Source organism: Ochotona curzoniae, unplaced genomic scaffold (assembly GCF_017591425.1).
Source record: "Ochotona curzoniae isolate NIBS_2020 unplaced genomic scaffold, NIBS_Ocur_1.0 contig_3255, whole genome shotgun sequence".
Classification (NCBI taxonomy): Eukaryota; Metazoa; Chordata; class Mammalia; order Lagomorpha; family Ochotonidae; genus Ochotona; species Ochotona curzoniae.
Genome location: NW_024465777.1, coordinates 540,724 through 567,522, shown reverse-complemented (window position 1 = coordinate 567,522; position 26,799 = coordinate 540,724). Strand labels below are relative to the sequence as shown.

The 26,799-nt window shown below is 41.7% G+C and overlaps 1 pseudogene; it reads left to right on the top strand.

The window, feature by feature from the left end:
• The window catches only part of LOC121156108, a 96,971-nt pseudogene extending 72,413 nt beyond the window's left edge, over window positions 1–24,558 (top strand).
• The last annotated feature ends 2,241 nt before the right edge of the window (window positions 24,559–26,799 follow it).

Genomic DNA, 26,799 nt, shown 5'->3' with positions numbered 1-26,799 from the left:
GCAGCCCAGGTTGGAGTCTACAGAGACTGGTCAGGTATACAGGTGGGAACAGTGGAGCAGCAGATAAAGTTCCAGAAGGACAAAGACCAGAATGGATGGAGGACTTGAATGGGATATGAGAAACAGATGTCCAGACAAACAACCCCTCTACAGAATCAGTTAATGGTGGATGAATGTCAATGTGCATCACTTGAGTCAGAGTCTCTCTCTCTCTCTCTCTCTCTCTCTCTCTCTCTCTCTCACACACACACACACACACACACACACCAGTGCTGTGTACTCATGTATTGGCCACACTTGGTTTCCTCATCTGCCCTTCCCATGGAATCTGATAGAATCAGTTTTTGAGGAGGGCTATTTTCTTAGAAAGCTTTGTGTATGAAAACAGATAGCCTTACTCAACAACACCCGTGAGGGCTTGATTGTTGAGCTGATTGGATGGATCTAAGCTTCAATGCCAATTGTCATGTATGAGAGCCAAGGGGGATGTGGGACAGATTAGACTGGTCTGCTACACCTACTGGCAAACCAGGGTTAGGGGGCTGGCCTGGTGGGGGTTATTGTGGGTCGCTCTCACCAGGCTGCAGCTCCCACTGATTTAGGTGAGGGCCGAGTATACACTGTGCAGAACCAGTTAGGACTGCAACACCCATTGGTTTCAGTGGAAGGCGGGGCTGAAAACAGAACCAACCCAGCAATTGCAACCACCAGCTGACCGGGTGATGGACTGTGCTGGGCCCTGTGCTTGCTGGTGCATATAAGTATCTGGCCTGGGAACACCTCAGACGACATTTCTTTGAGGATCTCCCCAATTGAAATGCCAGACTCAGAACCCAAACCATGAAGGGACAGAAGATGGAACAATTAATCAACCACCTCAGCTATAGGTTGGCAACAAAATACCAGGCAAATAGAGACGCTATGATGGACAATGTCAATCAGTGGATTTTTCAACGACCTCATCATGTTTGGAGAGGCGAGATTGGCAGCGATTCATAACTGGTAAACTATCGAAACCACTTGAGCAAAACCCTCAGAGCATGCCCCACATGCGGGACTTGGGGTGGGTGGGAAACCAGGTGGGGCTTCTCCCTCATTATTCCCCTTTACTTCACATACATGAAGGAAACAATATGGAAATAATAATCTTACCCACTTTCCTGTAGCTCTTGAACCTTTTTACCAAAATTAACTATATGAAGATTGTCAAAATTTAAAAAAAAAAAAAAAACAACAGATGGCCTCATTCCCATAGCTACAAGCTCTGGCTTTTCTTACCAAGCTGGAAGGAGGAGCAACCATTGGTGGGTTAGTTCAGCTGCACGGCCCCATCATAAGCAAGTCACTTGTCACCCCTGGATTCCGCTGGACTCGGTGTGCTAACACTTTAAATCATTTTCATGTCTAAAAAAACTTTATAGGCCTCTTCTTTGTGATACCTTTATTTGAAATATTTTTTATGATTTTCAATGGCTGGCAACTGTAAGTATTATGTTTCCTGGCCAGAGAATAGTCCTCGATGCATGCTTACAACTTTGAAAATATCTTATCCCTTTTTAAGAAAAACAAATTTGAAGAAGCTTATCAAAGCCAAAAGGCATTTGAATCAATATGCTTAAACCACATTGTATTATATCATTTTTGTTTAACAGCATAAACGCTTACACTTATACAACTTATTCTGATTTTTCTTCATAAATCACTTCAAAGCTGGGACACAATGACATAAACCAGAGACCTTCTAAGTGAGTGTTTTCCACTTAGCTTGTCCTGTGGACAAGCAGTAGTGTTCCAGTAAAACACCATTATTTTTTTAAAATAAATTTAAACTAAAGTTTTAATTTTCTAAAATATACTCTAACATTCACAAAAACAGCACTCTGAGCACCTACCCTTATTTGGACAGTTTGTATTCAACTAAATTAAAAAACAAATTTAATAAGTCATCAGATGTCACAGAGAATTTTTAAGGCAGTGATTTGGTCAGCTCCAACAGGGATAAATCCCTTCAAACTCATGTATCCAAATTAGTGCAAGATGTATTACTTTGACATCCTTCTACACGGGATTGTTATAAACCGCAGGGATTATGAGTGAGCAGGTGGCTTGACATTAGGCCCAGATACCCAGTTCCACAATCTTGAAATGAATTTTAAGTATTCCTGGAGGGATGATTTCAAATAACAACACGTGGCGGCAGAAAGCAGAGCTAGCGCTGAGTGAAACATTTAAATTTCCTCAGGAATCCACCACTCTCCATCCTTTAATTTGTAACCAGACAGGCAGTGGCACAGAGACAGACAAGCTTGTTTTTCTTTCTTTTAGGCTCTGAGCTCTCCCTTTAATGCTCCGTGGGATCCTGTGCACCCTAAGGCTCATGAAGAAGGAAGAAGCACCTTGCAGGACGACATGCACACACCAACACTCACTCTTCATCTTCCTCCCCACACCCCATCACCAAACTCCACAGGTGGAGACTGGACTGGGTGCCTGTCCCTGACCTGCATCATCAGCACCCTGTCTAGTGTGAGAACAATTGCCCTGCATCTCCTAGATCAGGGAAATACCTCATGTGCCTGAATTTGGAAGTGAATTTTACAAAGAGAGGCAAGTAATACTTTAGGAGCCAAAGTTTCCAGAGAATGTAGTAGTCCTCGCTGTGGAGAATGATGGATTAGCAAAAGATCATGGAGGGAGACTAGACGTTTTCCCAGTGAGAGTCACGCCAAATTCTGTAACTGAATGCTGGGAAATTAATGATTTGTTTGTTTGTTTTAATGGCTATGAAGGAGTTTTCCAAGTTTTACACTTGCTCAGCCTTCGGGTGATGACACGAGTCACTAAATTCAAGCCAGTCTATCTGATGACACACCAGAGATGTTGCAGGAGTGTGGAGTCTGCTCTTTGTCTAACAGTCATGAGTAATCATGATGCAGATGATAATCAGGGAGAGCAAGCAGGAGAAAATAGATTTTACTGATAGAGACTGCTGCTTGCCAGGAGGGGTCCCCAATTAGGGGTCTGTGAAAGTCTGGGTGTTGGGCACTTATAGAGAGAGTACATATGAACTGATCAATTCTACATACTTTCAATATGTCAAAGTTCCGCCTTTCCCCCCCCCCCCCATGTGTCTAGCATAGTGGCCATGGTTCCTGTAAATGCTATCATATTGACCACTTGGGAGATTTGAAGGTTGGAAATACAGTTGAGCTGACAAATGAAGGCAGGCTATGCCCACCTGATAGATTCTAAGCGGTAGAGGTGTGCTGCTTTGTGCTGTGTTCATGAACGATGCCAGAGCCTAGTTTCTAACACGGCTGTCTATGGGAATGAGACCCGCTGTGCTTCCTAGTTACTAACCCTTTAATGTTCTGGGGACAAGGTCTTCTGTCTAATCAGCTGCTGGCCTGTTTCACAAAACATAAGGAACACCTGGCTCTCTGTTTCTACAGTGCTTCTTTTAACTGTGAATGAAACCTTCTAATTCCTCACATTATAATAAAAACTGAACTCCTGGGCAGGTGCTTCTGTGGTAACTCCCCTCCACTGCTTACCCCAAACAGCTCAGTATAATGTCGTCCTCAGGACCCCGTGTCTGCACTCGCAGCATGGCATTTTCTGGATGAATAAGCCTTTGCTGCTTTTTCTTAACCTGGCATCCCCCTTTGCCTCATATTTACCCCTACCATGCCCAGTTATTTAATACTTACCTGGCCTGTGCCTTTGCAGTCCTTCTTGGCAGAATCCAGCTTGTTTAATGAACTTGTCAACTTAAGCAAGAATAAGCATCATTTTCCCTTTTTCTTCCTCAGTAAGTCACAGCGACAAAGCCAGACTGAAGTGCGTGTATCCGTGTGTCACAGTTAACAGGCAGTTGCCAATTCTGATATAGAAACTCTAGGTTGTAAGGATCCCGGCAGTGCATCTGCCCTGGGTTGATGGGGATATCCCTCTTACAACTTTTAATTCATTAATTGGCTAATTAATTAAGTATAGGGGAAAATTCCATAGGCTGTGGGATTTCCTCTTCTCCTTCTCAAATCCCCTCCCCCCATTGATTTTCCTCTATATTGTTAGATTAATGTAGTCCTTCAAAAACAGTCACAAGTCCATGGTTATGCTATTTAAGTGTGTCCTGACATTCTCTCTCTCTCTATGTGTGTGTGTGTGTGTATGTGTGTGTGTGTGTGTGTGTGTAAGATTTATTTGTTGGGTCTGGCGTGATAGCGTAGTTGTTTAAGTTCTCGCCTTGCCCATGTTGGAATCCCATATGGTCGCCAGTTCTAATACTGGTGGCCCTGCTTCCCATCCAGCTCCCTCCTTGTGGCCTGGGAAAGCAGTTGAGGACGGCCCAAAGCCTTGGGACCCTGAACCCACGTGGGAGACATGGAAGAGCTCCTGTCTTCTGGTTTTGGATTGGCTCAGCTCCAGCTGTTGCAGTCACTTGGGGAGTGAATCATTGGATGAAACATCTTCTTCTCTGTCTCTCCTCCTCTCTGTATATCCGCCTTTCCAATAAAAGTCAATAAACCTTTTAAAAAAAGGATTCACTTGTTTTCCTTGGAAAGTTAGTTTTATAGAGAGAAAAAGGGACAGACAGAAAGATCTTCCATCTGCTGATTCACTCCTCAGATGTCCGCAATGACTGGAGCTGAGCTAATCCAAAGCCAGGAGTCAGGAGCTTCTTCTGAGTATCCTACACCATGCAGGGTCCCCAAGTTTTAGGCCATCCTCTACAGCTTTCCCAGGTCACAAGCAGGAAGCTTGTTGGGAAGCGGGGCAGCCAGGACACGAGCCAGCACCCATATGGAATCCTGGCAGATACAAGACAACCCAAGTTAAGCCATTCGGCTACTGCACTGGTCTCTATCAAGATACATTCATCAGGTTCATTGAGAGTCCATCTTTGATTTGGAAGTAGAGATGCATATTAAGAATTTTAATTCTTAGTGCCAGGACGGATTTCAGGATGGAATGCAGCCAGCTCCCTGTCCTCAAAGTTGAATAGGCTTTAGCTTCAACATTTAGAACCTTTGATTTTTCCAAGACTCTGATTCCAGTCCTGTATGTTACATGAATTTCCAAGAAAGGAATGTGAGACAGAACAAGAGAAACATTCGTAGAGATAAAACACCAAGAGGAGTTGGTCAGGTTTATTCTAATACGCTTGCCCTCCGAGTCTTGAAGACCATCTGCCATGGTGATCACTTTCAATGTGCTGGGCTGAGAGTCTCAGTGTTCTAACTGCTAAAGGGCTAGGGTGGAATTTAGAATCTGAGAAAAAGAAGAGGCAGTCTGTCTTTACTGATGCTTTCAACAATCCCTGACAAGTTCCCAAGGAATCTCGCAGAGGTCTGCAGTTACTGAAATTCTCTTTCTCCACCAGGTTTGTATTGTGTGTCCATAAACAATGAACACAGGCAAAAAGGAGGGTGAAAAGCAGTATTTGATTGAAAGACAGCAGAGAATGCAATAGAAAAAAAAAGAAAAAAAAGAAAAAAACCCACCAAAAACCAGCACTCCTGGCAGCAGACAGAGGGATCCTGGACAAAGACAAGTGATTAGTGATGATTCCCTGCAGGTTTCCTCGACTCCTCCGAGCCTCATCTCCAGAGGTAGGGGAGCAGACTTGTCGGCCCTATTGACCTAATGACATGGATCAATAAATCAGACAAGAACGACAAGACCAACCATGAACTCCACGAGAATGCCTGTCCGGGTGAGGCCGGAATGCTGAGAGCCTCTGGCTGGTTGAATGTTCTTGTCTGTTTCAGGGCACGCTGACCTCGCTAACTTTTACTTTGCGTGCTTGGGATGTTAGTGTTCCCAGAGCAAGCCAATGCTTCCAGTGACCGTCGTGCTGTGTTGCACATTCCCTGATTTTTGTATGTAAGTATAAAAAACCCTGACTTGCACGTTCCTCGGGGTGCTCTCCTGTGAGGTAGTGGGTGCCCGGCTCTGTAATAAACTTTCATTTTCCCCTGAAAGATCAAACACAGTGTGTTCTGAATGATGACCTTTGGTGTCTGAAGGTGGGGCTCAATTGGCAGAGGAAAGCCAGGAGGTTCCATTGGAGCACTCCAGGTAAATGACCCCTTGGCAAAAATCATGGGAAACTCTGCTTTGGTTAGAGAACAGTACATAGATCGTTTGCAGGGGCTTTTGAAGGGCTCAGGAGTAAAGACCTCTTGATGTACAAATGAGGATCTCTTTTCGCTTATAGGTAGACACTGTTGTTGCTTTCATCCAACTGGCAAATGTGTTAAGACATAAGGTGTGGCAGAAAGTCTTGTGGGCTTTAAGAAGAGTTCAACAGCAGGGAGAAATGAAGCCAGTTAAAGTTTGGGTCTCTGTTCACTGATGAGTATGATTCTTAAGCCGCTGCGGTCAGATCCTGAAGCATCCAGAGTAGTAACTGACCTGGAGCCTGCCTCTCCAGTAGAGTGTGCCTTGAGTGTTCAGCAGTCTGCAAATGAGATTCAAAAACGACCTTTGCCTCCCTTGCCCCTACAAGAACAAAAGGAAGGAAAGAAAAAGATGGGCTCAGAGTTTTTGCTGGATCATGATCTTCCTCCTTGACTGAGGAATGTCAAAGAAAAAGTAGCAGTGAATCTGGGGAGTCAGATACTATGCATCCTGCTAAGGACTCAGAAGGGGAGTCAGACATTGTGGTTCCTGAAGCAGAGTACAGGGTCACTGAAGTAAACACAAAAGCTAGCCAAAAATAAACAAAATATATACAAGACAAAAAGAAACCAGAGCCTACAGCTATCAGATAGTGTGATTATTAAGGTTCAGAACAAAAGTTTACTGAAGGAGATATGAAAGCTGGCCAGAGAAATAAAGTTGACATACAAGAGAGAAAGAACTGGAGCCTACGTTCTGTGGTCCACTCCTCACCTCCTCCACCAGATCCCTGGCTTAGAGTCAGGCACCGCATGTGTACCCTGCAATGATCACACACGTCCCCACAGGACAAACTGGTCCACAATACCCCAGGGGAGTTCATCAGTATCAGTGGAATGACTGGGATACCAATGTCTTTAAGAAAAATAAGAAAGCCCTATCTACATATGGGACAAGTTCCTCCATACTTGGGGCTGGTCTAACTGTACAAAGCTGATTTGTTGGCTGCTGCATTAAGCCCTGGGTTAAAGGAAAATCAACTTCAATGTTATAACTGTGGCAAATTGAAAGAAACAAATCGTAGGAAACAAAACACCCAGAAATTTGATGAGCAAGTTGTGTGTTATCTAAAGGACATAGGGACATTCAAACATCTTGCCTGCCTGGCACTGTTTAAAGCCTTCACTATGCAAAAGTAAATAAATGCTAAATGTTTAAATTCTTTTAATTGTGGCAAGCCCAGATATGTTGGAAAACAGTGCTGAGCTCCTGTTTTAACTAAAAAACACAGCACTAATACTGCTCAACATCATTCCTCTACAATATGGCCTAAATGCCATAGAGGCCTACACTGGGCAAAAGAATGCACATCTAAAATTGATTATGCTGGCCCACACCTGTGGCCAGGAAACTCCTGGTGGGGCCAGCCCTGCGCCCCAAACAACAACAATCAGAGGTTTACAAAACACTAATATCCTAGCCAATTTGTGCCTACAAGAGTCAGACTTAAAACATACTACTGTTGGAAGTGTTAATGAGACATTGTAACCTCTCAGGATTTCACTTTCACGCCTTCTCAAGGCCCATCTTTGCCTCTTTGCATTCCTCACCTATCAGGTGGAAATCCTCAGGGACAAAGTTCTAATTAGTTGTGGCAAATGGACGTCACTCACATATCTCTTTTTCCTAAACAGCCATTCGTATCAACTAGACCAATGTACCAGTTCAATGGTAGTCAGGATGTGTGCACAATTAGTCCCTCTGAGGTTTCTGACCCTCCCTGAACCCCGGGAGGTTTCTTGAAGAAACATGCCATCTACTGGTGACATTTGGTACTGCAGCAGGTGCTTGGCTGCATGCTCTGCAGAGATGGTTCATCAGCAGCGCCAGCAGTGCCAAGCAGAAAAGCCAAGAGGCAGGGCCATCGCAGGGAGCAGACGCAGGGGTGTGGCAGCTGAATGCTGCTTTACACCTCCTCTGCCAAAATCAGGAAGATTGGGCCAGGCACAATGGCACAGTGGCTAAATGCTCACCTTGTAAATGTTGGGTTCCCATATGGATGCCAGTTTTTGTTCTGGCTGCTCCACTTCCCATCCAGCTCTCTGGGAAAGCAGTAGAAGATGACCCAAAGCTTTGGTAACCCACACCTACATGGAGACACAAAAGAAGCTCCTGGCTCCTGGCTATAGGTCAGCTCTGCTCTGGCTGATGTGGTCATTTGTGAACCAGGAGATGGAAGCACTCTCTCTCTCTGACACTCCTTATCTCATCTACTCTTTCTCTCTCTCTCTCTCTCTCTCTCTCTCTCTCTCTCTCTCTCTGTAACTCTGCCTTTCCAATAAAAAATTTTTAAAAAGTAAAGGCATGTAACAAAACACTTAGTTTAAATAACATAAATAACATGCAAAAAAGTGTTCCTGCAATATCTGTCATATTCTTTGTACCCTACATTTATATTGAAAAGCTATTAAAGGTCTTTGATGAAGATCTGAGACTGGTTAAATCCTTTATTACTTAGCAAAGGAAGATAACAAAGCAAAGCAAAGGAAAAAGAGCAATACACCAGCCCGTAGAGAGAGAGAGAGAGAGAGAGAGAGAGAGAGAGAGAGAGAGAGTGAGTGAGTGAGAGAGAGAGAGAGATTCCACCTGCTGGTTCACTCCACAGATATCCTCTGTAGCCTGGACTGGGCTAGGTTAAAGCTAAGAGCCTGGAACTCATTCTGGGGCTCCATGTGGGTGGCAGGCACTCAAGCTGGACCAGAGCAGAGTCAGGCCTGAGAGCTAAGCACTCCAGCATGGGCTGCAGGTGTCCCCAGCAACATCTTAGTTGGTGCTCCAAGTGCCTGACCTTTAGCCTTATCTTTTTATTAAAAATATTTTAGCGCTGGTTTAGATTTAGACTGTGACTGAGCCCCTGTTTTCTTATTGCTATATCAAATAAAAGCATGCAGCTTTACAGGGCAAATAGAGTAATAACCTGTTGAATTTTTCCTCTATTCTATAAAAGCTAACTGGCATTAGACAATGGAAGAAGGAAGCAGTGATGGATTCAGCATTGCACTGTTTCATACAAATCACGTTTTTCTTTCATAAACACTTTTCACAACAACTGAAACATGTTTTAGAGTTTCTTTCACTCTGAATTTTCTCTCTTTATGGTAGGAAGAATGGCTGTGCCTCTCAAAGCTGAGCACAGGACAAGAATGAGCCCAAAAGGTGATAATCTAACCTGTGTATTTCTTACCGAAGTTTTAGGGAAACAATTGTAATGCTAATCATTAGCAAAAATAAAGTTTTCAGCTAAAAATAAACCTACAAGTTCATTTGTTTGAGAATGAAAACAACCCAGATGCAATGGAGTTAGCATTTTAAATATGAAGATATTAGATCCCAAATATGCCAAGTTTACTTAGAATAATAGATGTTCCCCAAGTCACTCAGCTGGTGAGTGACAGACTTGGCATTTGTGCTCACATTTTTTAACTCCGGTACACAAAATTATCTTTGTAACAATCAAGTGCATAAATAATCATGTAAGGTTTCCTTAAACCACTGAGCATAAAACCTGGTCTTCATGGGTGGGACACTCTGGAGCAATCACATTGGCTCTCTGGTTGACGTTCCCTGGTTCCTCTTTTGCCCATTTTGTAGATGACTTCAGCATGATGGGCCCTTCCCATGCTGTCTGGCCATAATGGGAGAAGATGCTCTATTCACCTGCCATTGCCTTCCCAAGAGGCCTGCAGAGCACATGGAGATGCAGTGTCGCTTAGAAGCCAGCACACCTGTAATGACATATGAGGATGGAGCTGAGATGACTAAAGTGCAGATGGAAGAGGAAAGAGGCTGGGTGGAGTTGAGAGATGATGGCATTGCAGAGGAGAGAGCGACTGTGAAGATACACATATCCAGGCTTCCAACAACTGGCCATGCTGGTGTCGTCTCCAAGAGGGCAATTTTGGTGGTGAAGCGAGCTTGCTGCTCAAGGCAGCAGGTGCATATCTGGACAAAGACATAAGGTTTTGGAGAGAGGATATCATTAACTTGTGGGGAATATTACTGTCATTTAAAGAAGTTCCTTGGAGTTATCAAATCATTCCTAATACCCATACCCTGTAACACTTGAAACAAGTGGGTTTGAAATCTTCAAAGCCAGCTCAGTTACTAAATATTCTTCCAAATGGAAAATTTACATGTTTTGGCATTTCCTGGGGTATTATTTGAAATATCAGATATGTGGTTTTGCAACTTTTCAGAGATTTATTTATTTGGAAAGCAGACTGATGGGTGAGGATAAGGGAGAATTTTGCATCTGCTGGTCCATTCCTCCAGTGGCTACAACAGCTCTGGATGGACCAAGCTAAAACCAGGAGCTCTGTGTGGGTCTCCCACCCGGATGGCAGGGGCCCAAGTACTTGAACCATTATCTACTGCTTCCCAGTATGTAAGCAGGGTAGTGGGTGAGAGGTAGAGCAGCTGCAGCTCAGATCAGCACTGCCACAATGGGATGTGGGAATCCCAGGCAGCAGCTTTACGTGCTGTGATATGAACACCTACCCCATCCATTAGCACTTTTACCTGAGAGAATTTGCACTATCTAAAGCTGGTGTGCAAGAGTAAGTGGGCTGCTTTCTGCTTCCCAGACCCATGGGCTCCAATTCTCTCCCTTCCATTGTTCAGGGCTCATGGCTGAGACATTTCTCCACAGCCCTGGGGTCTGTCCCTCCAAATCCACTTGGAGGGATCCATAGAAGGTGGAATCCAGCTCATGTGCACTGCAAAGGGCTGGTTCCCAGAGCCCTGGGTGCACTGGGATGACAGCCCAGCACATCAGTTGCTGTCTGTGTCTGAGTATCACATCCAAGATGCCAATGGTCTGTTCCTACAGGATGCCTCTACAAAGACTGTGTCCTTCCTAATCCACAACCCCGTGGTCAGCGAGGAGAGGATGGCCACTAGCAACCTCTCAGCTCAGTGCTCTGCCTTGGGGGGACCACCACACCCCTTACCGTATGTGGGAAAAGCACTTCATATTAGTAATATGTGTTAAATCTGTAAAATGTCTATACCCTGGATTTGTACATTTTCTTTGATCGCCACTGATTAAAATTGTTTTAACCAATATAAAGAAAATATATTATGCATTTCATAAGTGCAGTTCCAAGGAGGCAACCCTACTTCCCTCCCTCATTTACTCCCACCTTGACACTCCACATCTCCCCTCTCTTCATCAGTTTTTGCAATGACATAATTTTAATTCACTCTATATTCACAGTTTTAGTCTGCATTCATTTTGTAATCACAAGTATCCTAAGGGAAGTACAACTATATTCCTTCAAATGAGATGTTTTCTATGCTGTGTTGTACCAATTACTTCTAGGAATCTATCAAACAAAAATAATCAGAGATGGAGATAACAAATTTGCATAGCTTCTTAATAATAACCTCATTTATCAATAGAAAAAATTTCACAGAGAAAACACACTCTAATAATATCATGCTCAACTTCTTATATCATCATAAAAATAATGAGAAACAGTTCCAAGGAATTTTAGTGGCTGAAAAGTTGTCACAATAAGCTATTCAATTATAAAGATTTCATCAGTCAATTAATCCATCTACAAAGAGGTATTTCAAACTACACAGATAATTGACTTTGAATAACATAACTTAGTTAAGACTTTTGAAGCAATCTATATTTAGATTTATGTATTTTATAATTGTGATTTATATACATAAGTAAATAAAAAGAAAATCCTAGATAACAGATCAAAGATTCAGAGAGAATCAAGATGGTAGAGCAGGATAAGGACACATTTAAACAATGGAGAATTATTATCCAGGGTGAAGCAGAGAGAGCAGATTTCAGAAGATACGAGAGGACAGAGCAACAGCAGAGGGGCAGCTGGAGAATGTCGAACACAGGGAAGCAGTGAAGACAATGGAGTGATGTTGCTGTGAAGATACCCCAGAGGCAGTCAACAAGTAACCATCTCCACCTGCAGTCAATGGGAAGGGGAGTTCACTGGGAGCTAAGGAATTGAACACAGGCAAAGAACTGCATGCACTGCTGATTTATTTGATACAACTAGAAGCAGAGACAGAACAGCAGATTACAAACAGATGGTGATGGAACAAGGTGAATTTCACAGCCCAGATCACAACCAGCGTCACGTTGGACATCATTTTGTGTAGGTGGGCAAAGGCTATGGAACAGGAAGGACAACAGCAAGCTGTGCATGCACTAAACTGCACAAACTCATTTCCAGCTCAGTGCATTGCACTGGTCCCACAGGACACAGTATCAAGTTGGCATTATACAGTTTCCACCCAAAATAGGTCTGGGCAGTCCCGCAGACCTAATGGCCAGCAGATCCAGAATCCACCAGTGTCATGTCAGGCACCATTTGTACAGTGTGGCAAAGGCTGTGGGACTGGGGGAACGATAGTGAGCTGTGCACACAGTAAGCTGGGAGTGAACTCACTTCTAGCTCAGTGCATTGTACTGATCCCACAGGCAAAATAGTATCGACTTTGTCATCCTACATATCCTAGCCAAAGTAGGTACAGGTGGCACTCAGACATAATGCCATCAGGTTCTGTAAGATAAGCACCACCCACAAATCAAATATTTAGGACACCTGGTGTCTCCCTATTTCTGGGAACTGCTGGAACAGAAAGTGGGAGAAAGTTTGTACAGGCAATGGTGCAGTGACAGCATAAGAACTGTAATACTGCAACAAGGTGGAGGAATCCACCATGGGGGGAGGACACAGGGAGGGGTTGGGGGAATCCCAGAGCCTATGAAACTGTGCCACATAATGCAATGTAATTAATAATCATAAAAAAAGATCATAGGAAGTGGAAAATGGTGAGCCAGGAGCTGGGGCTACGGAGACTGTGGTGGAAGCCTAACACAAGAGCCCAGGCTTGAAACTCTCTGGAGGGAGTGGCACAAGTAACTACAAAGAACCAGGTACCAAATGCAAAAAGTAAAATCAAATTGTATACCCTTAGGTGACACAGCTTAGAAAGCTGCCCCAAGGAGAAGAATCTGCTAACCAGAAGTACAATGACCAAGAGCCAAAGAAGAGACAGAGACGCAATGAATACTGAAGACTCCCCTGCAAAGGAGCAAAAGCCTTTGCCAATCTCAGAGTTAACTGAGGAAGACATGGAGGAAATGAGGGTTACAGAATTCAGGAAACTCATTATAAAGCTTCTTATCAACAACAAGAAGCACATACAAGAACTTAAGGAATATGTCACACAGGAAAATAGAAATACTAAAACAAAATGAAGCAGAAATATTAGAAGTGAAGGACACAAAGGAGCAAATTAAAAAATCTGTGGAAAGTCTTGACAATGGAATAAATGATGCAAAAATCAGTCGCAGAATTGGAAGGCATTTCTTGTCACAATGGGAAAATAATTAAAAAGCTGGAAATGGAGCTGGTCAAGCTAACAACGGTATTCAAGAATTAAGAGATACTACTAGGAGGCAAAATGTAAGAGTTGTGGGAGTTCCAGAAGGCACAGAAGAGAAGCTGGATTTAAAGTTGTACTCAATGAAATAGCAAACAAAAACATTCCTAACATTTGGAAAGAAATGGGAAACAGAACACAGGAAGGACACAGAACTCTCATTAGGACTGACAAAAAGTGATCCTCACCATGATACATGATGATCAAGCTCTCTGCAGTTGAACATAATTATTCTTGAATGTGCACATGACAAAAATAAGTAATTGACATTAAAGTAACTCCAATCATACTCTGCTGAGTTCTCAGAGGAAACTCTGCAGGCCAGAAGAGAACGGTATGACATATTCCAGATTCTAAAAGCAAAACATTGTCAGCCCAGAATAATGTACCGAGTAAGTTTTTCTTTGTTTTTGAAAATGAAATAAAATTCTTCCACAGTAAAGAAAAATTCAAAGAATACACCTCTTCCAGACCTACAAATGATACTTTAAAGATGTTCTTTTGACAGAGAAAAGGAATAGCATTGATCAAAACCAAATTCAAATGTGGAGAATTTCTCAGCAAAAAAATGATAACAGAAGACTAAATCAAACAATGAAGAACCCATTGCTAAAGTGACTGGACCAAATTACCACCAAATTAATTTTCTCATATTAAAATTTCCACTGTCTCATAGGTCATACAGTAGCAATATTTTCTTCAACAATGTTCTTGATTTTCCCCTTCAGTTCTTCAGTGACACATGAGTCATTCACTAGCCTGTTATTTAACCACATGACATTGTAAATTTCTACTTTTCTTCCTGTTACTGGTTTTATCTTATGGCTTTTCATGTAAGGGGATGTATAATAACTGTGCAATGGAGACTATCATATCCAGATGTGAGGATACAATGCAGTATGAATCTCTACTTCCAGATCAAAGATTGACCCCCTATGAAACTGTTAAATGTATGTTGACAATAGGATGCTGCACTGTCTGCCATTGTCCATACCCGCAATGTCACAATACACTTAAATAGCAGAATGATGGATTTAAAATGATTTTTTATGAAGAACTATACTGTTGTGATAATATAGGGGAAATCAGTGGTGGGGGATGGGGCATGGGGAGGGGCAAGGGAAATTCCAGTCTATGAAACTGCATCCTAAAATAATTAAAAGTAAAAAAATGAAAATTTTATGTTAATGCAAAAAGCCTATATATATAATCTATATATGCATATGTACATTCATATGCACACAGATATGTGAATATATCAGAAGTGAGCAGAATTATTGAGTGACAAGGCTGAGAAAATTGCTTGTTATTTAAAGAAAAGGAAAATGAGTTGGAATGCCAGATGATTCACTTTAAAGAATCAGTATTTTCCATCATGTTGTATTTGTTACATATTGAACCCCTTGGTGAAATATAGAGCTTGTTTTATTTTATGTTTTGGATAGTTTCTTTTCTTCTTTTTTTGGTGTTAAATTTTATTTTTCCATGTTTTAAAAACTAATTATCATTTTATGATACAGTAGATCCTGGGATTTCTCTTATCCCCTCCCCAATTTCCTCCCCTCTCACTGAGTTCCCCTATATCATTACTATGGTATAGTTCTTCATTAACAGTCATATGTCCATCTTTGTGAGCATGGACAATGACAGAGAGTCCGATATCCTTTTGTCAAGATACAGTAAACAGTTTCATTGTAAGTCCATCTTTGGTCTGGAAGTAGAGATGCATACTGCGTTGTATCCTCACATCTGGATATGATAGTCTCTATTACACAGTTACTGTACAACTCCTTAAATGAAAAGCCACAATATAAAATCAACAAGAAGAAAAATAGAAATTTACGATACCATGAAGTTAAATAACAGGCTACTAGATATGATTGTCTCCATTAAACAGTTACCATACATCCCCCTAAATGAAAAGCCACAAAACAAAATCAACAACCAGAAGAAAAAAGAAATTAACAACACCATGAGGTTAAATAACATGACTAATGCATCACTGAAGAAATGAAAAAGAAAATCAAGAACCTTTTTGGAGAAAATGATGTCACTGTATGTATGATCTATGAATCATTGAAGAATTTAATGAGAAGAAAGCCTTTTGAAGAGATGAAACTAACAAAAAAAATCGAAATCCATGAGATATAGTTACCACTGATCTTTGTTAGTGAGATATATCTCCTGTAGGCATATAGATGGGTTTCGTTTTTTTTTTTTTTAAATCCAGTCTACTAATCTAAGATGCTTGATTGATGAGTTTAAGCCATTTACATTCAGGGTTAATATGAATGGGTGGTGATTTGGGCCTGTCATTTTACCAATGGGTTGTTCATTGATTTAGTCTTCTGTTGTTATTTTACTAGGATGTTCTTTGCAATTGCCTTTGGTTCTGGTGGGTGCTGTTCCTCTCTTCTGTCAAGAGAACATCTTGAAGCAGCATTTGTAAGGCAGGCTTGAAAGAGGCAAATTCTTTTAACTTTTCTTTACTGTGGAAGAATTTTATTTCATTTTCAAAGACAAAAAACTTTCCTGGGTATGTTATCCTGGCCTGACAATTTTTTTCTTTTAGAATCTGGAACATGTCACTCCATTCTCTTCTGGGTTGTAGAATTCCCTGTGAGAGGTCTCCTGTGAGTTTAACTGGCATTCCTTTGTATGTCAATTGATTTTTTTCCTGTTGCACATTTAAGGAATCTTTTCCTTATTGGACCAATTTCCTGAATGTGTTGTCATTCCTGTTCCAGAGAAACTGCAGACTGAGCTTGATAAATGAGACTTCCCCATGTTCGCAAAGAGGCTTTGGGTACACAGCGTGGGAGCCACGGTGACACCCTGTGACCCAAATGAGAAGCCAAGGCATGGCTCAGTTTATCAGGGCGATGGCCAAGTGCAGGCCTGTTTGAGGGTCTGCCCCACCGTGTAGTCTGCCATAGAATTGCGGTGTGCCTCAGATGGACACCCAGGGCACAAACACCACTGTTTGTGGAAGACAAGCTGCCTTTGGAGGTTTGGGGTACAGCACCTGGCAGTGCCCAGCCCTGGAGGTCATTTTAAAGCACTCACAATGTGAGTAGCAGCAGTGTTATCAGCACAAATGGATGTCACTTCCCCCACAAGCCCATCTAGCCTTGCCATGGTCCTGTACCAGTCACCCAGTAATCCCCCTACTTCATCCCTAGTGAGAGGAGGCTGTTACTTTTTTAGATGCAGCCAGGGATTCTATGACTGTGGCAAGTTTTTCTTTTTAACTTTGTAATTGGGTGTATATTGTTTTATTGTGCTCAAGATAAGTGGTTTAAAAATTAACTACCTTTTATAACCCCTTTCAGTTTCTACCTGTTGCAATTAGTTTCAACTTACCACTCTACACTCTCCCTCCTTTTCAAGGCTTCTTCTCCCAGCCTAGGACAGTGAGTTGTTTCTGTCCAGATGCATATGAACTTGTCACATACGTCATTTTTCTACTGATGCCTGACCTCTACCAAGTCACCTGTCATAGGAATGTGTGTGCATTGATGTGCATGTAAGCAGGGCTTCAGGATACCTTTCCCTTAAACAATCTGTGTGAGAGTTTTTGTTTTTGTTTTTTTTTTTTTTTTTTTTAGGAAAATTCGGGTAATACACCACAATTCCTGGAGCTTGGAGTGACACCTTCTACCCTGCTGTGCCATAAATATAAAGGGAAGGGCAATAGGAAGATCAAAGTTACTGCATGTTGTGTTGTGGGAAGGGACAAATGCCTCTGAGCCTCCTTCTTCTAAGGCAGCTCCACACCTGTCTGGGGTGGCAAATGTGCCTGTTCTCATGAAAACCCTGAGCCCTGGAGACTGTGAGGCACAGATCAAGGAGGCAAATCAGTGTTTGGGCAGGTGGACTCAAGTCTCTGTCTCTCAGGGAGATTTTAGGGAGAAGGAACCTGAGCCAACCACACATGTCTGTTGGAAACCAGGACACAAAGTGCAATCCCCATCTGTTTGTTCCAAAGCTGTGCTCATTTCTGGGCCTAGAGTCCAGCAAGGTGGAAAGATGGAGTTTCATTGTGTCACTCTGAAGCTGGGGGAGGAGAGCTGAGACCTGGGAACCTGGGGGATGGGCAGGCTGTGGTGGTTGAGGGGCCCCGGTGCTCCACAGCTGCCTCCCTGTTACCTCCATGGTTGGAGGTTCAAAGGAAGGACCCATCCAGGAGACTGCTGGTCAAGCCAGCTGCTCCAGAAATCCTCCAGGTCCTAATCTGGATAAATGTTGCTAGTTTGTGAAAATAGTGACCAGTTGTTTGAAATGCCATGTCTTAGGAATAGGCGCTACATGCTTTACAGGAATTGTTTTCTCTTATTCCTCCTCCTCCTTCTTTTTTTTTTAGCAGTAGTTATAACAATGAACTGATTTAGCCTCATTTTACAGTGAGTAAACTATCTTAGAGGCATATGTGATTTGCTGAAAGCTGTAGCAATGTGGTGTTTTCTCCATAATTATTGTTGATCTAACTTAAGAGGACAACTCAGTATTTGCCACAGTTCTGGCATCTCATTAATCTGTATTTTTCTCACCATTAGAGTGAGCAGGTTGACCTGAGCTCTGTTGTAGTGTCCAGTGCTGAGACAGTAGCTTTAAGATGACTTGTCTTGGCAAACTGGAGAGACAAGCACACATCACTGAAGGTAGAGATGCTGTGATGACAGGACAATCAAGTTCTAGGGAATTAGCCTACAATTCAGTGCACTTCACATTCCAAGCAGGATTTAATTTTTCCAATAGCTGTTCTTTGAGGAACATGCATCCAATTCTAAACACTAAGCAGTGTGTGTGAGCACTAATGATAAGAAAGCCATGCAGTGAACTGTGTAGAATGTGGAACCTTTGCACAGCTCCCAAGGATATCCTATCTGTTTCACACTTAAGGATTTATTTACTAGAAACATTTGGACTCAGGAGAAATGGGAGTGTTGCGTATTTACAATGCTTCTGATGACTACTTCCCACTAAAGTCAATGTTAGATCTTAATTACCTATGTCTACCAGGGTAAACTGGCTGGAGATTTGATATGTGCCACAGGTCATGGACAAGGGGAAAATTCCTAACAGGTATGGTGGACATGTAGAAACGTTCCTTTCTAATAAGTAAAGACTTATGGATAGAAAAACATTAGCAAACTATTCCTCACTATCCTTCAGTTTATGTTTTCTAATTCTTACCCTTGTCTTCAGAATTTAACAAATAAATATGAAATTGAGCTAATATTTTTCAAGGTAAATTTGAAGGATTAAAACACAGAATATACCAAGAATAACTGGAGTCACATTGGGAGATAAAATAGAAAGGAATAATATGAACATTAAATTGTGTTTGCAGTGAAGTTTATTCTCTAGGAAATACCTTACAGATTGGATGATGATGCCATGAAGTCATTATGTCTTTGGCCATGGACTTCGGTGCAAAGAATCTACAACTTTGTGCCTGTATTTCTGGCACAAGTGATTGCCATACATCATAAACTACCCTTATATTCATTGGAAAATGATGATTTTCAACTTAAAGTAGGGCAAAGTTGGCATGCCACAGGACGAAGTGTTGTACAATTGGAGTCCAGTAGCAATCCCCGCATTGGGAGCTTTTGTTCATTAATTGCTGCACTGTATACTGTGTCCTCTGTATTGGCCCAACTCTTGCTCTTAAGCTGTTTCTCAAAATTAAGTGTGGATATTGAATTTGGTGTGTCTCTGAACACACAAACAGATATTTATATATGACTTTGGGGAAATCAAAGTGGATGGCTGGACTTGATTTAGGAGCTATCATAAACACTAACTGGAGGATGATTTCATCAATTCTTATGACTGAAAATCATAGAATAGCTGTTTCCAACACCCTCCACTAGTCAGTTTAAAATACTCAAGTCTTATGGGCCTACGTGCCTCTGTTCATACCTCTGCAGAGGTATTTGCAAGTGGTTTCCTATTGCTAAGTATTAAATTATTTAATAAAAAGTAATATTTCTATGCTTCTGCCATAGTTATGAAGATTTTCCCCCTTGTCCATGACCTGTAGCACATTTTAAATCACTTGGATCTTTCTATTTAATCCCATAATAATCTTAGTATACTCATAGTAATATGCCAATTTTATGATTTAAGAAGAAACCGAGACACAAGTTGTTAAGTAATAGTGAGGTTTAATTATAGAATTATTTTATTGTTGACCTGCAACCCAAACAGATTACAGACAGGGTGAATGAGTGCTACATCAGTGATTTTTTTGGGATGAGTATTTCTGGACAAGACTGACCTCTACCTTGAGCCTGTGAAACTCCCATCTTTTACAAACTAAGCTTGAGCTCCACTCTTCACCTGGGATGCTCCTGCTGATAACAGCATTTGCTCCATTTCAATAGTTTATTTTGATTTTATCTTCATATTCACCAGCTTCCTTAAAGGTGACCAGACCTTCCCAGCCCATCCTCGTGAGGGTGGGAGAAGATGCAGTTAACCTGTTATCTGTCCCCGAAGGAGAATACCCAGAAGATGGAGTTGAGGTGAGTTGATCCTGCTGTTACCCTGCGGTCCATATGTATATGGTTGGGGACCATGTGGCTGGAGAGCAGATGGCACAATACAGAGGGAGGACTTCTTTGGTGAACGATGGCATCCAAGAGGGCAGACTCACTTTGAAGATACACAACCCCAGGACTTCAGATGATGGGGAGTACTGAAGCTTTTTTGAAAACAATATCTACCAGGAGGTCAGCCTGGATCTGAAGGTGGTAGGTAATATTCCAGGCATGTGTTCTGGGTTCAGCAACTCTTCCTGACAGGTTACATGCTAACTCTTGGAATGGACCCTCCAGCACCTAACATTTTCTTAATGCCCATTGACCATCAGATGTATATTGACCCCTTTGCCGCTCCGGAACTCTCACAGACACTTAAAAACCTGGAAACTTGGAGAGAATCAAGATGGCGGAATAGAGTAAGGACACGTTTAAACAGACAGAGAAGCATTTAACCAGAATGAAGCAGAGAGGACATATTTCAGGAAATACGAAAGGACGGAACAACAGCAGAGGGGTACCTGGAGACTGACAGACACAGGAAAGCAGCGGGCACAGAAGTGTGGTGTTGTAGTGAATGATATTCCAGCACGGGGATCTGAACTCCACCAGCAGCCAGAACTCCACCAGCAACCAGGTAGGAAGGGACTTTCACTGGGAGCTTGGGAGGTGAGCCCAGACTGGGAACTGTCTGTCCTGCTGGTCCGTTTGATTTGACCAGGAGCAGAGACTGAGCAGCAGGTCCCAGGCGGGCAGTGTGAGAACAGCGAGGATTTCACAGCCCAGTCAGCCCCCTAGAGCTGAATTGTACGCCATTTTGACTAAGGAGGAAAGGGCAAGGGAAAGGACGAAGCATGCTCTAAGAGGGAGTGAGCTCATATCTGACTCGGTGAACTGCAATGACGTGGCATTCTATGGGTTCCACCTAGGGCAGGTCTGGGTAACCCTCGGATCTGTCAGCCCGCAGATCAAGAACTGTTGTGGTAGCACGCCGGGCGCCATTTTGCGCACTGTGGCAAAAGCTTTGGGACTGCAGGCCACAACAGTGAGCTGCGCATGTGCTGAGCTCGCGAGAACTCGCTGAGGTCCCGCAGGAAAATAATACTGACTGTGGCATCGTACCGGTCAAAACAGGTCCGTGTGGCACCCAGACCTAGCGTCCAACTAGTTCCGACAAGATCACTGCCACCAACAACCTAACTAGATAGGACACCTGGTGTCTCTTTAATCCTGGAACCCACTCCAACCGGAAGAGGGAGAAAGGTTGCAGAGACAACAGTGCAGCCTCAGCACGGTATCACAGGAGGTGGAGAATTGTGAGCCAAGAGCTGGGCTGTGGAGACCACGGTGGATATCTGACATAAGAAGCCAGACCTGGAACTCACTGGAGATTGTGGCACAAGTGGCTGCAAGCAAAAAGTTGTGTACCAACTACAATAAGTAAAATCGCATTGTAGACCTGTGGGTGACACAGCTTAGAAACCTGCCCCGAGAAGACTCTGCTAACCAGAAGTACAATGATCAAGAGCAAAAGAAGAGACAAAGGCACAATGAATATTACTGAGCACTCCCCTGCAAAGGAACAAAACCCGATGCCAACCTCAGAGTCAACTGAGGAAGACATTGAGAAAATGGGGGACACAGACTCCATACGACTCATTTTAAAGATTCTGGTCAAGAATGAGAAGTTAATGCAAGAGTTCAAAGAATTTAAGGAAGCAGTAAAGGAAATCAAGGCTGGTATATCAGAAATTAAGGACACAGTAGAGCAAATTACAAGTACCGTGGACAGTCTCCAAAATAGAATGAAGCAAGCAGAAGAAAAAATCTCAGAATTGGCAGATATCTCCTGTCACCAGGGGGAAATAAACAAAAAACTGGAAGCAGAGCTGGATCAGGCCAAAAAAAGTATTCAAGAATTGAAAGACACTATTAAGAGGCCAAATATAAGAGTTATGGGAGTCCCGGAAGGTGCAGAAAGAGAAGCTGAGTTTGCAAATGTATTTAAGGAAATAATAAAGGAAAATTTCACTAATCTGGAGAAAGAATTGGGAAACAAGATCCAGGAGGGACACAGAACTCCCAAAAGTCTTGATCAAAAGCCATCTTCGCCAAGACATATGATAATCAAACTCTCTTCAATTGAACATAAGGAAAAGATTCTTAAATGTGCACGTGAAAAACATCAATTGACATATAAAGGAATGCCAATTAAGTTCACAGGAGATCTCTCACAGGAAACTTTACAGGCAAGAAGAGAATGGAGCGACATATTCCAGATTCTAAAAGAAAAAAATTGTCGGCCTAGGATAACATATCCTGCAAAGCTTTCTTTCATCTTTGAAAATGAAATAAAATTCTTCCATAGTAAAGAAAAGCTAAAAGAATTTGCCTCTTCCAAACCTGCCCTACAAATGATACTTCAAGATGTTCTCTTGACAGAGAAAAGGAATAGCACCAAACAAAACCAAAGGCAAACAGGAAGAACATCCCAGTAAAATGACAACATAAGACTAAACCAATGAACAACCCATTCCTAAAATGACAGGACAAAATTACCACCTATGTATATTTAACTCTGAATGTAAATTGCTTAAGCTCAATCAAACATCATAGATTAGTAGACTGGATTAAAAAACAAAACCCATCTCTTTATTGCCTGGAGGAGACACACTCCAACAAAGAACAGCAGAAACTATATCACATGGGTATTGTTGTTTTCTGTTGGTCATCTCTTCAAAACACTTTCTTCTGATTAAATCATTCAAGACTCGTAGATCATGCAGTGGCATCATTTTCTTCAAGAAGGTTCTTGATTTTCACTTCTTCAGCTACACGTTATACATTTAATAGCATGTTGTTTAACTTCTTGGTGTTGTTAATTTCTTTTTTCTCTCGGAAATTGCTTTTGTTTTGTGGCTGTTCATTTAAGGGGATGTATAGTAGTTGTGTAATGGAGACTGTCATATCTAGTAACATGTCATTTAATTTCATGGCATTGTAAATTTCTATTTTTCTTTCTATTGTTGATTTTGTATCATGTCTTTTCATTTAAGGGAATGTATAGTAGTTATGTAATGGAGACTAACAACCAGATGGGAAGATGCAGTGTGGTCAGCATCTCTGTTTCCAAAGATGGACTTACAGTGAAACTGTTTATATTATATTTTGACAATAGAATTCTGGACTCTCTGCCATTGTCCATGCCCGCAATGATGAACATATGACTGAGTATGAAGAACTATATGTTAATAATGATATAAAGGAATTGGGGAGGGGATAGGAGAATATGGAACTGTATCGTAAAATGATAGCAATAATAATAAAATGTGAAAAAAAAACCTGGAAACTCAAGTGGACCAAAAGTCAATTGTTTATGTATAGTACCTGCACCTTTCTCAGTCTGTCCATATAGTGACTATATATTCAGGGCCACCTGAGAATGTCATCCATGACTTTACACAGGACTCATGATTTCTCAGTGTGGTGTTAAATTTCTGGGAAGTGTGTGATTGATAGGAAATGCAATAATTTGAAGACTGAAGTAGATATATCATGTAAACATGAATATTGACAGTAATGCCTGAGGTCAAGAAAGAGATAGGAAACCACTGCCTGCATCGTGATTTCCATTCTTATATTTATGAGAATTGATTTTTCCAAGGATACTAAGTGCCATTGAAATCATGGGCCAAAATCTTAGATATCACACAGGTTTCTGCCACACATTTTAAATCTAGATTAATAAGCACATTTAGTAAGTATCCATAAGAACACGTATTTAGAATTCAATGAACTCCATTTTTTTCCCCATTTAACACAAGAATTTAAAGAATCTGATCTTTGAGAATTTTCTTATTATAATTTATCCTATCCATGTGTCCCACACCCTGGTCCATGTCATCTATGTCCCAGCTATTTTGTTCTCAGGAACAGAAGGAAAAGTTTGGACATGAAATTGCGCCTTTATTTATCAATCTGTCTCAGTATTATTCAGGAAGTACAAAAAACAAAAACAAGCCAAAACAAGCAAGAAACTAGCAACAATGCAAGAAATGCTCGAGCTGATTTCATCTCTGAGTGGAGTAGATTTCCTTTTAAGATTTGCTGTTGTTTTGTATCCTCCAAATCCCCCCCGTTCCATAAAATGAAGTCATAGGCCTAACCACTGAACTGGCCAGAGATTCCCAGGTGTGGGCTCCTCTCCATTGGTCACTGTGGAAGAGCTGAAGAAAGCAGCAATACAGCTGAAGTGCAATTCAGATTGATGGTTTCCACAACCCCAGGTACAGTGAATAGACCAAAATGGAAAGGTGATCCACCGTTCTCTGAGTCCCTAAGGAAAGGCAGTCATTGACTGTTCCAAGTGGAGACATTTTTATTGGTGGAAAACCAGTAACACTGTAAAAGTGACTTGTACCATCAGTAAGCCCTTCTGAACAATGAGAAAATGGCTACCTTTTCTTCCTCAGGTTGGTGATCCCATTCATTTCCCCTTAGGTTTGAGAAATAAACATCAAGATCTATCCAGACTTAGTTATTTGATTAATTTTTAAAAATCTATTCTTTTTAAGAAAAGATTTTTTTTTTTTTGGAAAGTCAGATATACAGAGATGAGGAGAGACAGAGAGGAAGATCTTTTGTCTGATGACTCACCTGGACATAAACCGGTACCCATCTGGGATCCTGGCATGTGCAAGTGAAGACTTTAGCCACTAGGCTACTGCACCTAGAGGTACCTCCCCCAAATCTATTCTTTCTCATGAAACACTTGCTCTATCTCTTGCAAAGTTGATCTTCAGGACATCTAGGGATCCAGTCCTCCGATTTTCCTCCTCACAGACCTTCCTAAGTCATGAAAGTTATATTTGTTCCTGGGTATGCACTAAGTTCCATTTTACTCTATCTGCAAAACTTTCCCAATTTGAAAATAACAAGTACTTCACTTTTTTACTCTTCCTCCTGGTGAGTTTTCTTCTGAGTTAGAAATTAAGTTTCAGGGTGGCACAGACCAAGAGAAGAGGGGCACCTGGAGACTGATGGACACAGCAGAACAGTAGACATTGATGTGGTGTTGCAGTGACCAGATACCCCAGAGGCAGTTAGTGGTCAGCTCCATCAGTGGCTGGAGCTCCAAGAGCAACCAGGTGGGAAGGGGAGTTCACTGGGAGCACAGGAGAGGAACCACAAGAACTTCCCATCACGCTGATTTGTTTTATTTGTCCAGGAGCTCAGAAAGAGCAGTAGACCCTAAACTGGCAGTATTTGAACAGAGTGGATTTCACAGCCCAGATCCCAACTTGAGTCAAATTGGGCACCATTTTGTGTAGTGAGCCAAAGGCTATGGGACAGGTTTGTGCATGTGCTAAGCCAGAAGCAAACTCATTTCTGGCTCAGTGCACTATGATGACATGGCATACTACAGATTCCACCCAAAATTTTCACCAAGGAAATACATCTTCAAAATTGCTAAAGGGATTTTGACTTAAAGATCTGTCAGTTGTGTAGAAACTCTGTTTATCTCTGCTATACAGACAGGATTAATTTAACAGAGAAAGCCCATATTTCATATTACTGAAGGTTTAAACTTGATGTTAAATAGATGATGAAGGCTTGGATGTCAAAGCGACTGACAGAAAACCTCTACAATGGGCAGATTATGGTTAGGAAAAAAAAAGAGTTGCTAATATTTGCAATGATTCTTTATTAATGGATACAGTTTTTTATTCATTTGTGCTTAGGTATTTTCCTCTCTGAAAGCATTGATGCAATATCAATTGTTTGTCATTCCCAGGCCCAAGAAAATGCAAATCTAGGCTTACTAATCAATAAGATCTTGCTAAAGGAAAGGGCTCTCTGCACACAGAAGACTCACTTTATGCTTATTTTTTCGGTTCTTCCACCTCTTGGCAAACTATGATGTTAGAAGTCCATGAGACTTGGATGTTCTTCTCATTTGCCTTTGGTTTTGTTGGATGCTATTCCTTTTCTCTGTCAAGAGAACATCTTGAAGTATCATTTGTAGGGCAGGTTTGGAAGAGGCAACTTCTTTTAACTTTTCTTTACTGTGGAAAAACTATTTCATTTTCAATTTCACATATAAACATATTTTTCTTCAAGGATAGTATACATCATTTATATAAACATATACTATGCATATACACAGGGAAAAGACTCATTCAGATGTTTGGTGTTATGTAACAAATCATACTGCTTACAAAGACACTATACTTTCCAACTGGAAGCTGTTGAAATCCCCTTGCTTTTTTCCAATCTTCCCATTTTTTCTTCCTGCCTTCCCCTCTTTTAAAGGGGTTGAAGCAGATGATTCCACCCAAGACAACTTTCTTATAAGAAGGTTAAGTAGAGGGAGTGGAGGTACCTGCACTCCCACTTCACTCCTTATGAAGAAAATAGTGTTATTTTCCTGATAGACATCTCCATCACAACTACTTGAATGAGTCACTGATGTCCCTGAAGACAAATTGGGAAAATTTTCATTCTGCTCTAAAGCTGAGCAGATGAACATAGATGTGCCAGAATCATGGAGGTTAGAATGAAGATGGATGTTTCCACAAAACTTGCCAATACAGAACAGATGTGGGATCCATCTACCATGTTGTAAAAGGACACATCCCCA